General features: G+C 36.2%; 1 protein-coding gene across 28 annotated transcripts in view; it reads right to left on the bottom strand.

The window, feature by feature from the left end:
- Positions 1–16,985, bottom strand: part of SOX6 (SRY-box transcription factor 6) — a 769,230-nt gene that overhangs the window by 88,735 nt on the left and 663,510 nt on the right. The window lies entirely within an intron of this gene.

Consider the following 16,985-nt stretch of genomic DNA (forward strand, 5'->3'; position numbering starts at 1 on the left):
ATATTGTTAGATTTCTCAGACAGCCTTGTAAATTCTTTTTCACTATTTTTAAAAAAGGAAGCTAAGAGAAGGCAAATAATAAAACAAAAAGAAAAAGGACAGGTATGGGAGCCATAGTTCTGTTTCTGGTCCTTCTAGCAACAACTTTATGATCCTGGACAAAGGATTTGATCTCTTTAGAATTCAGGTTTTTTTTTTTAATTGTACAAAAAGGAATTCAACTAAGTAGCCTCTAAGATGCTTTTTAATGCCTAAAATCTTTATTAAAAGTTATTTAAATGTCTGGGATGTCCACTTGTTTAATATTAATATTCATGAATTAAGAAACTAACCTGAACATTTCTAAGGATTCTTGGAAGAACTGTAGCATTCTTGTTTAGCTCTGACTCTGCATCTCTGGGTATTCTGATCCTTCTGAATAATGAGTGCTGTTCCCAAGGCCACTAAGGCCTAGTGGCAGTCATTGTTTACCCAGGGTCTTATTTCTAGGCAGCGTATAACATAATCCTCAAGAGAATATGGCCAGATTGGTAGCAGTTTTGTTGTTTTTTAAGTCAAGCTTCTCTGAACCCAAACCAGGTAACAAAGTGCTTCCTTCAGGCTTCCAAACAGATCACCACACTTCTCTCTTCAGGTCCTGCCTTTGCCTGGGATTCCACATTTATCTTCATCATATTCTCATTGCTGTTTCAAGGCCTTTTCTGAAGTATTTTCTATAGTTCTCTTTGGCAAACCAATGATCTTATTACTCATTCTATTTACTCAGCTTAAAATGGTTCCTCTTCTCTGAGACATGATAAGCAGACAATCTGACATTACAAATTTTTAAATTATCAACCTCAAAATATGTTGATTTCACTAAATTAAAGCCAAAGATTGAAAGACAGGTGGGCTAACCTCTTTTCATATAATTTTCATTTTTATCAAAGTCATTCTTGTATACAGCTTTACAAGATAAATAGTACTTGAAGGTTTTAAAAAACAAAAAACCAAAACAACAACAACAAAAAGAGCATGACCAAAATGTACAGTGCACAGTCTCCACAGCTTGCAGGATGACCTTCATTTTCCTACCCTGGTCCTCCTTATCTCACCCCCTGTTCTGTGGAGACCATTCCCTTCAATTCATTTAACGGTTTAACTTGTATTTATATCCTTATTTGTAAATCATTCTAAATGTTATATCATTATCTACAGTATAAAGGAAAATGAAAGTTTCACTTTCCTACATTGAACCCCACATGTGCTCCCATGCTTCTCTCTCCAATCTCTTAATGTTAATGTCACAAATTTTAAAATTAGTGTTTACTGTTTTATATTATTTTATGAAGATAATAGCTATGTAGTAAACTATACTTAATTTTATTTCTCAACTTTTTATTTTGTTAGATTTAAGATTTGCCTCATATTTTGTTTTCATAATTTTTATGTAACTATCACTAATTCTCAAACTCTGCATGAAATCAGTAAAACTCTACCCAACGTAATTGAATATATCAGGTAATCTCTGAATCCTGGTTTCTCCCTTGGAGACATCCTTTCTGGAATTCTCAATCTTCTTGCTCCAAATCTGAACTAATTTATTCCTCAGGCCTACCTACTGCAGATCTATGGCACTTGTAATTCCTTTTGCCTCTCTTGTACTGGTGTCCTTGTTTCCCGAGTATCATGTTTTCTTCCCTTTTAGTTAACTGTCTCATTTTGGTACAAGAGCTTCCTGAGAAAGGTGATTGTGAGATTAATTATTTAGGAACTAATATTCTTCTCACTTAGTTGTAGTTTGACTGGTATAGAATTCTAAGTTGAAAATAATTCTGCCTCAGAATTCCAAAGATATTGATATGTTGCCTTCCTATTCTTGTTATTAAGGAAGCCTGACACTATTTTGCTTCCTGATACATACATTCCTTTGTATGTAATCTATTTCCTCCTCTAAAAGCATCAGGATCTTCCCTTTCCACTGAATGTTCTGAAATTTCACTATTATGTCCTTCTGTTGACTTTTATATTCATTGTTCAGTCTTTTCGATCCAAACTCATGTATTTGTATTCTAGGAAACTTTTTTGATGTTTTTCATTGATAATTTTCTCTCCTCTGTATTCATATTTGATAAATATTAGATTTCCTTATTAACCCTCTATTTTTCTTATTTTTTCTTTCTATTTGCTAATCTTTGACATTTTGTTATACTCTATGACAGAGTTTTTGCAACTTCATCTTCCAAAACTTCTCTGAATGTTTTAAAGTTTCTACCATTATATTTTTAAAGATACTCTTATTCTCTGATTGCTTCTTTTTATAGAATCCTGTTCTCTATTCTGTTTGACAATATTAATTATAGATTTGGGTTTGTTTTTAATGTTTTCTGTTCTCTGCATTGTTACCACTCTTTTCTTCCAAGGTCTTTGAACTCTCATATTAGGGGCTTTTCTAAAGTGTCTGGTATTCATTGGCTGTTTGTTCATATATAACAGCAATGTTCTAAAAAGCTGACTGGAAGGTCTAAGTATGGGGTAGACTTATTGATTTATGGGCTTCAGCATAAGGTAATGATGCAGAAAGTCTGCTTTTTCATTGGGAAATCACAAATGTCAATATCTACAGGTCATTTATCTTAGACTAGACCATTTTCTTGGAGAGATGTCTTCAAATTCTTGCCTTGATTTGTGTATAGACTTGTATGCCATCATTACATGAGCCAAGCAAGAGAAGGCAGGAGAAGAATCTCATAGTCTGGTCTATCTTGCAGATTTCATGATTTTCACCATGGCACATCACTCATTCTCAGCTATGCCTGGTGTCCCAAGACATAAACCTCTCAAGTTCTACTTTTCAAGAGAATAAATCTCCAGTGACTTCTGTGAGGTTATGTGCTCATGGGGCTGGAAGGGAGGAGGCAGGGATGGTAGTTACCAGGTTGCATGACATTAGGGAGGGATCATCTTATGTCTATTTTCAACCAGTCATCCTGTCTACAGTTCCACCTTTTACAACTGTTCCTTTAATGATACATGATGCCTTCAATTCCTAAGCATTTTAGAGGTTCAGCTCCCAACTGGGCTTGATTCTTTTTGGCTTTACACTCCTAAAGCTTAGGTATCAGCTTTCTCTTTTTTGCTAAGACAGTTATAACTCATCTATCCACTTCTCATATTCCAAATTTTTTGTCTTCTCTTTCCATTTCTACTTGAAGGTTTACACCTATAATCCTTAACCATCAATTTACTAGGATTTGGGTAAAACTGGCAATAAATGAAAATGTTAATCTGCTGTGGTTAACCAGAAGTCAGATACTCCAATCTTAACACTGTTTAATGCTTGAAAACTTCATTCAAATATTTTCTTTTCTTCTTATAATCAAAGTTAAGCCACTACCTTGATGGTCACATTTCTATCATAATAAATAGAAAGCTTCCTAGATCATCAACCACGGAGAAAATAGCTCAAACTTTGCCATATGAGTAGGGGAGAAAAAACAGGTGGTTTGAATGTAATTTCCAGCATTTCTATCATTCAGATGGACAAATAAAAAAAATTACAGTAATCAAAAACAGACCTTTCAGCACATGTAATTAAATGAAAGCTTAATAAAGAATAATTTGCAAGAGCCAGATGTGCTTATGTCATGATTGTTGCTTTCTTTGGAACAATTTTTCTAATATAACAAGCCTCTAAAGAAATTAAAGTTTCATAATTCTGTATGTAATGACTCAGTGGCAAGAAAAATTCACAAGCAGAGTCAGTCAAATTGCTAGCACTTAGGCAAAATGAGGGGGGTATCTTTTTGGTTTCTCTTTTACTCTGTTGTATCATCTTCCTTTGAAATTCAGCCAGATGTCTTCAAAATGGGGACAGGTCAAGCTTCTGAAAATGTCTGCTTGGATTAAGGCAGTGAAAAAAAGTTCTATACTGAATGGAGTCAAGATGGTTACGAGATGAAACACGTTGACTATATAGTCCTGTAGCTGGTATCATAACCAATATTTCCTACTATGAGTATTAAAGAGTCAGGAAATCTTAGAGATGCTAACAGTCCTTGGTTATCATTTATGCTTTTTACCTCAGTCATTAAAAAGATCAAATGAATGTCAATTTTACTCAATCTTGAGTCCTTTGGGAAACTTGAACTAGTGAAAAATGCAGAAAAACATATTTTTGGAAATACATCTATTTTTTTAAAAAAGTTGACTATGAATCCTTCAAATTGAGTGAATAATACAATTACTTTTCAGGAAAAGAGTAGTGTTAATTGCTTCTTTTAAAGCTCTGATAATCATTTATTTTACAGCCCTTTGAAGTGGGTTGTACCTAAGGAAGGCAAGACCACATAAACTCTGAGATTCCATAGAGCTGGTTCTTGTGAGTGATGATTACTGATACATTAGAGAAAGGAAGAGGTACAGCCACATTCCATAATCCTTTTCAAAGCTGAGTAAACTGGACAGTAGGATATCAGGTAAGATTTAGTAGAATGGGCCTTGAAATAGAAATCAGAAAATTGAGTCCAGTGAAAAGATAGAAGGTATTCACAAAAATTAAAATATCCATATTCTGTCTAACAAAACATATGATTTTAGTATAAATATCATTCTATTCAGATTGAAGATTTTAAGTTTGTCTTGGATAATATGAATGTCATTAAATGAATAGGTATAAGCTTACAAAATAATTTCGCAGCTCACCCTCTAAACTAACATCAGTTGAATTTGTTCCATGTGTAAGGCTCTGTGTTAGGAGCTGAGGAGAATTCAAAGCACATAGCTCTAAAGGAGATATAAAATATAAATCCTTAACACTTGATTTGCACTTTTCTTGTGGTGTTTATCAGTATTTTAAACTTTATGTGTAATTATGCACATGTATCTTATCTTGCTTGATACACTGTAAGCTCACTGAAGGTATGATCTAATTATTTTTGAATGCTTAGCACCAATAATGGTGCCTTGCAAATAATAGATACCCAATCAATAGTTTCTGATTTAACATACTATACAAAATCATTGCATATTAGAAAGGAAAGACAGCGTCTATAAATGAGGCAACACAAGTGGTACATCATTATATTTATTATATATGTGACGAACAATTTTATGATATTAAGGTTAAAAAATAAAAGGCAAAAAAATTTAGTCAAGTTTAATCACACTGTTTCACAGGAAATTATTCTTTTGAAGTAGTTTGCTAAAATTTTGACTAGATAGCTGCTCAGTAACTGTTAGCTTCACTAAACAGTAGTAGCATTTCTAGACACCTAAAAAAATCTAGCTGAAAACCAAAGAAAGAAGGCAATACCAGTTACAATAGCTACAAAAAAAAAACTTAGGAATATATTTAAACAAAGAGGTGAAAAATCTGTACAAGGAAAACTATAGAACACTGATGAAAAAAATTGTAGATGACATAAACAAATGGAAAAACATCCAATGGTCATGGATTAGAAGAACCGGTATTGTTAAAATGACCATACTGCCCCCAAACAATTTAGAGATTCAATTCAATCTCTATAAAAATACCAATGTCATTTTTAATCAAATTAGAAAAAACAACCCTAAAATTCATATGCAACCAAAAAAGAGCCCCAAGAGTCAAGGCAATCCTAAGCAAAAAGAACAAAGCTGGAGGCATCATATTACCTGACTTCAAATTATACTACAAGCCTATAGTAATCAAAATAGTATGGTACTTGTGTAAAAATAGACACGTAGATCAATGGAACAGAATAGAGAACTCAGAAATAAAGCCACATACCTAGAGCCAGCTGATCTTTGACAAAATTGATAAGAACATGTATTGGCAAAAGGACATTCTTTTCAATAAATGGTGCTGGGAAAATTGGATTGCATATGCAGGAGAATGAGACTGAATGCCTATCTCTCCCCATATACAAAAATCAACTCAAGATGGATTAAAGACATAAATGTAAGACTGAAACTATTAAAATACCAGAAGAAGACTTAAGAAAACTCTTCTGGGCATTGGTTTAGGCAAAGAATTCATAACTAAAACCTCAAACACAAAAGAAACAAAAACAAAAATAGACAAATGAGACTACGTTAAACTAAAAAGCTTCTGCACAGCAAAATAATCAATCAACAGAACGAACAGACAATCTGCAGAAGGGGAGAATACTTTTGCAAATGGCCTTAAAATTTTCTAATACAAATTATACTGTTTGAGCCATAACTAATGAGTAGTAACATTTTTTCTTCTCAGTCTAGTTATTAACACAGATAGTCTAGTTAATAACAGTGTAGTTATTAACAGTCTAGTTAATAACAAAAAAAACTATTTATTCTAACCAAATAGCTTTAGTTAGAAAATTTCTTTGCAGACTAATGGTTTAGGAACAGAAAAGGTTAAATTCTGATTAACTATTACATAAGGGTCTACAAAAATGTCATTCCACATATAATTCTCAGATCATAGTTCACAGTCATAATGATTATAATAATGAATATTCATTTCTAAACATAGTTGAGGTTTAAAAATCAACAATATAGTAAAGCTTATGACAGGCTTAGCCAAAGTCCCATAAACATTTAAACTTAGGTGAAGACTGTTTCAGCCTAAATATAGAATGTTTTTCCTGTTTCAATTTTGAAAAATTCACACTGATTTTTTGGGATATTGAATTGTTTCTTTATCCAAGATATATAAAAGACCTGCAGTGTATATGTGTAAAAATAAGCCTAGCTAAATATTTTTTCAAAATTATAAAATTACTTATTTTATAAAAGCACTTTAAGAAATGATTTTACTTTATGGCTTAAAATGTTCCACCTTTATTACTGGCAGCTTTAATAAAGTAGCTAGCATTAAAATCTTGGTAAGCTCAACAATGACATATTTGACACATAGAACTGAAAGGACATTATCAAATCATTTAGGTTAGTCTGACTTCCTTATTCTGCCAACAAGCTAAGATTTAGCAAGTAGCTTGCCCAAGATCATATAATTAGTATTGAAGTTAGAAGAAGAACTCTCTAGCTATCACTTCAACATTACCAGAATATCTATCACTTAAAAGTAGAAATGGATATAAAATTAGACAAGTTTTGCACCTTTCAAGCACATATCCAGCATCGATAAATTTGACCAATCTCTTAAATAAATTGAATTAAGAAAGTCCTGTGAAGATCTCACCAATCCACAAATAAATACTTCTAACAGTATTTGCACTGCTTTGTGTGCTGTGGCTAGCTTTAAAGATAAATCTGTCTTCCATTTGGATGTTAGTGACACTTTAATAACGAAGCCTGTTTAGATTTAACCCAAAGCAGTAGGTCCTACCAATCAGACTCAGCCTCATGGTGAAACCCTTCAGTGCCTTCCAGTACACATAATGGTCTATAGCAGGACCTAAGAAATGTATTGTGTCAGAAATTGATGTTATACCATGACTGTATTTGAAGAGAGAAGCATGCTTTGTCCAAATATAGCCAAACTGATGTCAAATTATAATGGGTGGTGTCACGATGTAACTATATTTACCATAATTATATATATATATATATATATATACCTGCTTTCTATGATACAATCATTTAGGATCCCTAATGGAGTGTGCCAAACAGAAAAAGTACAAGGCCTTTTCTCATTATAAACATATGATTTTCATGTAGCAACATAACAGTCATCTAGTTTTCCAATAATCACCCCAATTCATTCATGCATCAATTCAACAAATATACATTGAGAACTAAACTCAGTGAGGCACTGGGCTGGATATTTTACATTTATTATTTCATTTAATCTTCACAATTATTATATAAGATAGAAATTATTATCCATTTTAGTCAATCTTACTTTTAAGCCTGTATTCTTTCTGCTTTTAAAATTAAATTATTTTAAATAAGCTACACAGTGAACCACAATGAAAACAATTTCTTGTTCCTAGTCACCAGAAAAGGATCACTGTCCAAGGAGAAGAAAGATTATGATGTGACTGCTATTCTGAGCTCTCAAACAGAAAATTGTATTTTCAAATGTCTTACAGTTACTCTCTAAAATGGCATTTCACAATCTTCAAATGGACAAGAAAGAGGTAACAGCACCACCAGTCACCTTGAAGGAATAAGTGTCACAATCAGATCTAGAAAATGTCCTTCTCCAAATCTTCAAGCCATGGTAGAAAACCCCTAAAAAATTAACCCCACATTAATAGACTGATAAGATAAAAAGAAGACCTATGCAAAGTATAAGTAGACAGAGCTTGATAAAATGGGAATTGAGGGGGCTTTAAATTGGGACCAGTATGCTCCAGTATACAAAAACTAACAGTAAAAAAGAAGGCACAACCTTACACACCAAATTCTTTTAGGAATAGATTCTTCTGTGCTCTGTCATTTCAATTTATTAAGTAGCCTACCAGAATCCACCCCGGAAAGAAAGAAATAAAAATCATCTCTCAGAATACTTCCATACTCATTCTACAAGGCCAGTACTACTTTGATACCAAAACCAGACAAAGTCATACATATATATATATGAAGCCATATATACATATATATAATATGAAGCCATATATACATATATATATGAAGCCATATATATATATGAAGCCATATATATATATATGAAGCCATATTACCTCTGATGAATATTGATGCAAAAATCCTCAACAAAATACTAGTAAACCAAGTCTGACAATACATTAAAAAATATCATTCATCATGACCAAGTGGGATTTATCTCTGGGATGCAAGGATGGCGCAACATATAAAAATCAATCAATGTGATACATCATATCAACAGAATGAAGAACAAAAATCATATGATCATTTCAACTGATGCTGAAAAAGCATTGATAAAATTCAACATCCCTTCCTGATTTAAAAACCCTAAAAAAACTGGGGATCGAAGGAATATGCCTCAATATAATAAAAGCCGTATATGACAGACACACAGCAAATACCATACTCAATGGAGAAAAACAGAAAGCCTTTCCTCTAAGATCTGGAACATGACAAAGATGTCCACTTTCAACACTGTTATTCAACATATTACTGGAAGTCCTAGCTAGAGCAATCAGACAAGAGAAAAAAACAAAGGGTATCCAAATTGAAAAGGATGAAGTCAAATTATCCTTGTTTACAGATGATATGATCTTATATTTGGAAAAACCTGAAGACTCCACAAAAACCCTATTAGAACTGATAAACACGTTCAGCAAAGTTGCAGGATATAAAATCAACATGTAAAAATCAGTAGCATTTCTATATTCTAACAGTGAACAATCTGAAAAAGAAATTAAAAAGTAATGCCACTTACAATAGTCACAAATAAAATTAAATGCCTAAAAATTAACTAAAAAAGTAAAAGATCTCTCTTAGGAAAACTATAAAATACTGATGAAAGAAATTGAAGAGGAAATCAAAAAATGGAAAGATATTTTGTGTTCATGAATTGGAAGAATCAATATTGTTAAAGTGTCCATGCTACCCAAAACAATCTAGAAATTCCATGCAATCCACATCAAAATACCAATGACATTCTTCACAGAAATAGAAAAAAAATCCTAAAACTTATAGTAACCAAAACAGCATAGTACTGGCATAAAAACAGGCACATAGGCCAATGGAACAGAATAGAGAACCCAGAAACAAATCCACACACCTACAGTGAACTCATTTTTAGCAAAGCTGCCAAGAATACATGCTGGGGAAAAGACAATCTCTTCAATAAATGGGGCTAGAAAGACAGGATATTCATATGCAGAAGAATGAAACTAGACCCCATCACTAGCCTTATACAAAAATCAAATCCAAATGAATTAAAAACTTAATTCTTAGACAAGACCTCAACGTATGAAACTACTGCAAGCAAACATTGAGGAAACTCTCCAGGATATTGGTCTGGGCAAAGATTTCTTGAGTAATATCCCACAAGAACAGGCAACCAAAGCAAAAATGGACAAATAGAATCAAACCAAGTTAAAAATCTTCTGCACAGCAAAGGAAACAATCAACAAAGTGAAGAGACAATCCCAATAATGGGAGAAAATATTTGCAAACTACTCATCTGACAGGGGATTTATAATTAGAATATATAAGGAGCTCAAACAACTCTTTGGAAAAAATCTATTAATCCAATTAAAACATGGGTAAAATATTTGAATAGGCGTTTCTCAAAAGAAGACAAACAAATGGCAAACAGGCATATGAAAAGTTGCTCAACATCACTAGTCAGAGAAATGTAAATCAAAACTACAATGACATTATCATCTCACCCCAGTTAAATGACTTATATCCAAAAGACGGTCAATAACAAACGCTGGCAAAAACATGGGAATCCCTGTACACTGTTGGTGAGAATGTAAATTAGTACAACCACTATGGAGCACAATTTGGAGGTTCCTCAAAAAGCTAATAATAGAGTTACCATATGATCTAGCAGTCCCACAGCTGGTATATGCCTAAAAGAAAGGAAATCAGTATATCAAAGAGATATCCGCATCCCCATGTTTATTGCAGCACTGTTTGCAATACCAAAGTTTGCAAGCAATCTAAGTGTCCATCAACAGATGAATGAGTAAAGAAAATGTGGTACTTATACACAGTGGAGTACTATTCAGTCATATAAAAATGAGATTGTCATTTGCAACAACATGATGGAACTGGAGGTCATTATGCCAAGGGAAGTAAGCCAGGCACAGAAAGACAAACATCATGTGTTCTCACTTATTTATGGATCTAAAAATCAAAACAATTGTGCTCATGGAGATAGAGAGTAGAAAGATGGTTATCAGAGGCTAGGAAGGATAGTGGGAGGGTTTGGGGCAGGTAAGGATGGTTCATAGGTACAGATAAATAGAAAGAATGAATAAGACCTAAGTTGATATCTCAACAGGGTGACTATAGTCATGCCCAAGGCCACGGGAGCCCACCTTTTGCATCAGTTTGACCTAGACGTGGGACATGGAGTCAAAGAAGTTCATTTTGAAGCTTTAAGATTTGACTGCCCTGCTGGATTTCAGACTTGCATAGGGCCTGTAGCCCCTTTGTTTTGGCCAATTTCTCCCATTTGGAATGGGTGAAGTTACTCAATGCCTGTTACTCCCATTGTATCTAGGAATTAACTAACTTGCTTCTGATTTTACAGGCTCATAGGAAGAAGAAACTTGCCTTGTTTCAGGTGAGACTTTAGACTTGGACTTTTGGGCTAATACTGGAATGAGTTAAGACTTTGGGAGACTGCTGGAAAGGCATGATTGTGTTTTGAAATGTGAAGACATGAGATTTGGGAGGGGACTGGGGCAAAATAATATGGTTTTGTTGTGTCCCCACCCAAATTTCATCTTGAATTGTAGTTCCCATAATCCCCATGTGTTGTGGAGGGACCCAGTGAGAGGTAATTGAAACATGGGGGCTGGGTGTTTCCCGTGCTGTTCTCATGATAGTGAATAAGTCTTGGGAGATCTGATGGTTTTATAAAGAGCAGTTCCCCTGCACACACCCTCTTGCCTGACACCATGTAAGACGTGCCTTTGCTCCTCCTTCACCTTCTGCCATGATTGTGAGGCCTTCCCAGCCATGTGGAACTCTGAGTCCATTAAACCTCTTTTTCTTTATAAATTACCCAGTCTCTGGTATGTCCTCATTAGCAGCATGAGGATGGACTAATGCAAGTCAATAATAATTTAAATGTACATTTTAAAAATAACTAAAATAGTGTAACTGGATTGTTTGTAACACAAAGGATAAATGCTTGAGAGGATGGATACCCCACATTATATGATGTGATTATTATGCATTGCATGTCCATATCCAAACATTTCATGTATCTCATACATGAAATAAATATTCACCTACTATATGCCCACAAAAATTAAAATTTCAATTTAAAAAAATTCCCCTTCAAATACTACCTTCCTATTTGTAGAGGATAAAGAAAGGAAGAAAAAAAATTACTATTCTATAGAAACAGATTCAATCAGTGCTACTGAAAGACATTATCTCTTACCCTTATATTTATCCCCATTTGCTATAGTTCCACAAAACATCGGGGAACCCCAGGCCTAGCCAAGTTACCCTGTAACAGATTCTCTTCTAGTGTGACAGACATCATTCAAGGGGACAATAGAAGTTGGAGGAAACAAGTAGGGTAGGGTAGGGTAGGGTAGGGAGGCATCCTTAAGGAGATGTCATCATTTATTTGATTGATGCTGCCTAACACCAAGCCTCAAGCCTAGTTCAGTTCGCCAGGGATATCCTGGATTTTGTTACCTACTCAAAACAATGCTGATGACCACTTCTTTGCCTACCAAGCAAGACATATTATAAAGCTGGGCAAGTTCAGCTGTGAGAAAGTGGAAATGGTGACAGGCGTAATTAAGCAGCCTAATTTTGTGCTTGTTTGGCACAGAGAAGAAAGTGTGTCCATAACGAGTCATTACAGACTGAAAGGAAGGGTAGGGAGAGAGCTTCAAATAATTATTTGAAAGAGATCACAAATACTTTTACTTTTCATAAATCTCCAATGTCAACAAAATGATCTAGGAAATATAGCTGTGACTTTATGGAAAGAAAGAACTGAAGTCCTTTTCTTCAGCATAGAAGGTACTTGTTCAACTACACTCCTAATATTTGAGATGAGAGAACAGGAATAGGGGAAGAACTACTACACTCCCAGTCCTACATATTAGGTTTATTCCCAAGTAAATCTCCTTGCCCCTCCTGCATATTTTTCTATTGCACCATTTTTTCCTTTCTTATTAAAACTACCTGTCTGTCACAATCCTACTCATCTTTTCAGTCTCAACTCAAGAACCACTTTTTCCTTGAAGCATTATCTGACTACTGCCTCCTTTGTGCTCCTATCATAGCTCAACCTTTGACCCTGTGCAAATTATGGAATTTCTTTTTTCTTCCCATATTTTTTTCTCCCACCAAATTCTGAGTTCGTTAGGGGAAACACTGAGGCTTATTTATCTTTATGTCCCTAGCACCTAACATAATGCCTGACATTTTCAGAGGTTCTGTTAATGCTGACCATTAAAACCTCTTTCATATCCATTCTTGCCTCTATCTTCTTGGAATTGCTATCATTTCAGCCCACACCCTTTTCTCCAGAGGTGACCTCCAGAGATGGAGGTCATCTTTCTTTGTTTCTGTCTTCTTACAATTATAAGCATGTGGGTTCACCATGTAATGCACTGATTTTCTTGCAAACACCATAAAACAAAATGGTAGCAGAAGAAAGAATTGTGAACATCGTATTCTAATACAATCTCTTTGCTATACAGAAGGAAAAAAGCTCATGCCTAGGAAAGGAAAGTGATATGCATAAAAATATCAGCTTGGTGAATAGTAAGTAAAATGAAATCTAGAACCCAGGTTTCCTACTTTCTCTATCGACTGTTCATACATACTCATTTCTCGTTGTGTTCTGTTCTCTTAGTGAACTGCAAATAGAATTTTTACATTCTATCACAACTTTTGGTTTGGGTTATATGAAAAAAATATTTTTTTCTACCATTATCCTTAAAGAGAAATGTACCTTACATGTACTCGTAAAGCAATCTTTGGGCACCGTAGGATAATTTAGATTGTAGAATTTTATTTTAATATTTGTTTTAAAATGTACATATTTTAAACTGCAACCTTAGTAATTAGGTTAAGGTAATTATAATCATGTTAAGGTGTTTTCAGATTTTTAAAATTAAAGTTTATGCAAATACACATAAAGGGCCAAAAATTTGTCTCAGGTGAGAGCAGATTTATTTTCACCCACTTTGAGACTTCTGCCAATTGCCTTTTCACAACAACCAAAAGAAAAATGGAACACGCATTGACTGTAACCCATGAGAACCAGGACCCATTTGATTCATTCATTAACCCCTGCAGCCAGCTCAAGAATGTCAAGAACAGAAAAATAATTGAGGCTGGGCACAGTGGCTCACGCCTGTAATCCCAGCACTTTGGGAGGTTGAGGCAGGTGGATCATGAGGTCAGGAGATCGCGACCATCCTTGCTAACACGTGAAACCCCGTCTCTACTAAAAATATAAAAAATTAGCCAGGCGTGGTGGTGGGCGCCTGTAGTCCCAGCTACTCGGGAGGCTGAGGCAGGAGAATGGCGTGAACCTGGGAGGCGGAGCTTGCAGTGTGCCGAGATTGCGCCACTGCACTCCAGCCTGGGCAACAGAGTGAGACTCCATCTCAAATAAATAAATAAATAAATAAATAATAAAAATAAATTGAAAGACTAGTTTCCCTAGCTAAAGGTCCTCTTGACTGTTTTTCCAAGCACTGGGTAGTTCGCTCCTCTAACATAACTCTTTGAGCTAATGGGGCAGAGGCTGCATTGGGTGTGGAGGTGAGGAGAAGCTGTAGAAAGGGAAAGAGAATAGGCTCAGACCAAAGGTCCTACCCTTACACTAAGAAACTTAAAAAAAATCTGAATCCATCAGATAACAAATCACCCAGTCCATTGTTACAAAAGTAAGCTGGAATTCATTCTTGAATTGCACCAATTATTTTGGAATGCATTCAGGAGAGCATTTCCTTAAGGAACATAGTTGCAAATAATTAAGAAACAATGTGGGGAGAGGGGGCCAAGATGGTAGACTAGAAGCAGCTCATGTGTGCTGCTCTCACAGAGAAGAAATAAAAGGGTTAGTGAACACTGACCCTGCAAGTCAATCATCTCTGAAACCACGTCAGTATCCATTAAGGCAACAGAAGGACACTGAGAGCAGAGACGAGTGAAACTGGGCACCAGTCTGTCTGGGCTCAACGCAGAGCCAGGAGAACTTCTCTAACATGGGAAAGGGTGAGAGCCCCCTGGCGGGGGGGCACACTCTCCACAGAGACCTGTGCAAGACTAGGAATGGGAGAATCCTCCTAACCCCCTATATCCCTCCCATCACACTTCTAGACTGAGGCAGAGAGCTACCCAGCCATTTTACAGAAGCAATTCTTGAGTCCAAGGGGACCTCTACAAGTCTTGGGACTGAGAACAGATCAGCACCAGCACCATAGCTCCAACAGAGGTCACAGTTGTGGTGCCTGAGAGCAGTAAGATTGCTTCACCTCCCCTTACCAGACAGGGCTCAGCACCAGCTTCTGGCCCAGTGGTCCCACTTCAGCCTGAACTCAGCCAGCAGCTGTAACTTCCTCTTGTCCCAGGAAACACCCAGACAGCAGGGCAGGCAACTTTACCAAACCCTTCCACTGGTAGCCAGGCAGGCAACACCTGCTAGAGCTTCTAGCCCAGTGGTCTCACTTCAGCCTGAACTCAGCCAGCAGCTGTAACTTCCTCTTGTCCCAGGAAACACCCAGACAGCAGGGCAGGCAACTTTACCAAACCCCTCCACTGGTAGCCAGGCAGGCAACACCTGCTAGAGCTTCTAGCCCAGTGGTCTCACTTCTGTCTGAACTTAGCCAGCAGGTGCAGCTTCCTGTTGTCCTGGGAAGTGCCCAGAAGGCAGGGTGGATGACTCTACTCAACCCCACCTCTTGTAGCCAGGTGAGCAACACATATTATAACTTCCAGCCCAGTGGTCCTATTTCTGCCTGGATTTGCAAGGGGACACAGCCTCCTGTTGCCTTGAAAACACCCTGATAGCAGGGCAGGCAACTCCACTGAACCCCACCTCTTGTATCCAGACAGGCCACTCCCACTAAAGCTTCCAGCCCAGTGGTCTTGCTGATGCCTGAATTCTACAGGAAGGTACAACCCAGTCTTTCCCCAGGAATAACTTGAATAAAAAATCAGGGCTGACCTGGTAAGGATACAGCTTGTCTTCCAACTGTCGTCCCTGCCTGAGGGACCCCCATAGACCAGAACACCTAACAAAAGAAATGTAGACATGGAGACAGTAATTGGAGGGGCTCCTTCAAGACCCAGACTAGAATCAAAGCCAGTCAACTGAACCCACCTTTTACCATAATCCAACCCCCAAGGGCATCTAAGAAGATTAAAAAAAAAAGAAAGAAAAACATTCAAAGGATAGCAGCTTCAAAGACTGAAGGAACATCAGCCCACACAGATGAGAAAGAACCAGCGCAAGAACTCTGGCAACTCAAAAAGCCAGAGTGCATTTTTACCTTCAAATGACCACACTAGTACCCCAGCAATGGTTCTTAACCAGGCTGAAATGGCTGAAATGTCAAAAACAGAATTCATTTCTGACTTCTATATGGATAGGAATGAAGATCATCAACATTCAGGAGAAAGTCAAAACCCAATCCAAGGAATCTAAGGAATATAATAAAATGATACAAGAGATAAAAGACAAATAGCCATTTTAAGAAAGAACCAAACTGAACTGAGAGAGCTAAAAAACTCACTTCAAGAATTTCATAATACAATTGCAAGTATTAACCGGAATCTACCAAGTTGAGGAAAGAAACTCAGAGCTTCAGGACTGCTTCTCTAAAATAACTCAGTCAGACAAAAACAAAAAAATAAATAATAAAGAAGAATGAAGGAAACCTCCAAGAAATATGGGATTATGTAAAGAGACCAAATCTATGACTCTTTGATGCCCTTGAAAGAGAGGAATAGAAGGCAAGCAACTTGGAAAACATGTTTGAAGATATCATCCATGAAAATTTTCCCAACCTCACTAGCTTGGCCAAAATTCAAATCCAGGAAATGCAAAGAACCTCTGTGAGATACTATACAAGATGACTGTCCCTAAGACATACAGTCATCAGATTCTCCAAGGGCAAAATGGAAGAAAAAATGTTAAAGGCAGCTAGAAAGAAGGAGCAGGTAACCTCAAAGGGAACCCCATTAGGCTAATAGCAAACTTTTCAGCAGAAACCCTACAAGCCATAAGAGATTGGGGGCCTATATTCAGCATTCTTAAAAGAAATCCTCACCATGAATTTCATATTCAGACAAACTAAGCTTTATTTTAAGTAAAGGAGAAATCAGACCCTTTCCAGACAAGCAAGTACTAAGGGAATTTATTACCAGCAGACCTGCCTTACAAGAGGCCCTTAAGGGAGTGCTAAATGTGGAAAGGAAAGACCATT

This window comes from Pan paniscus, chromosome 9 (assembly GCF_029289425.2).
Source record: "Pan paniscus chromosome 9, NHGRI_mPanPan1-v2.0_pri, whole genome shotgun sequence".
Classification (NCBI taxonomy): Eukaryota; Metazoa; Chordata; class Mammalia; order Primates; family Hominidae; genus Pan; species Pan paniscus.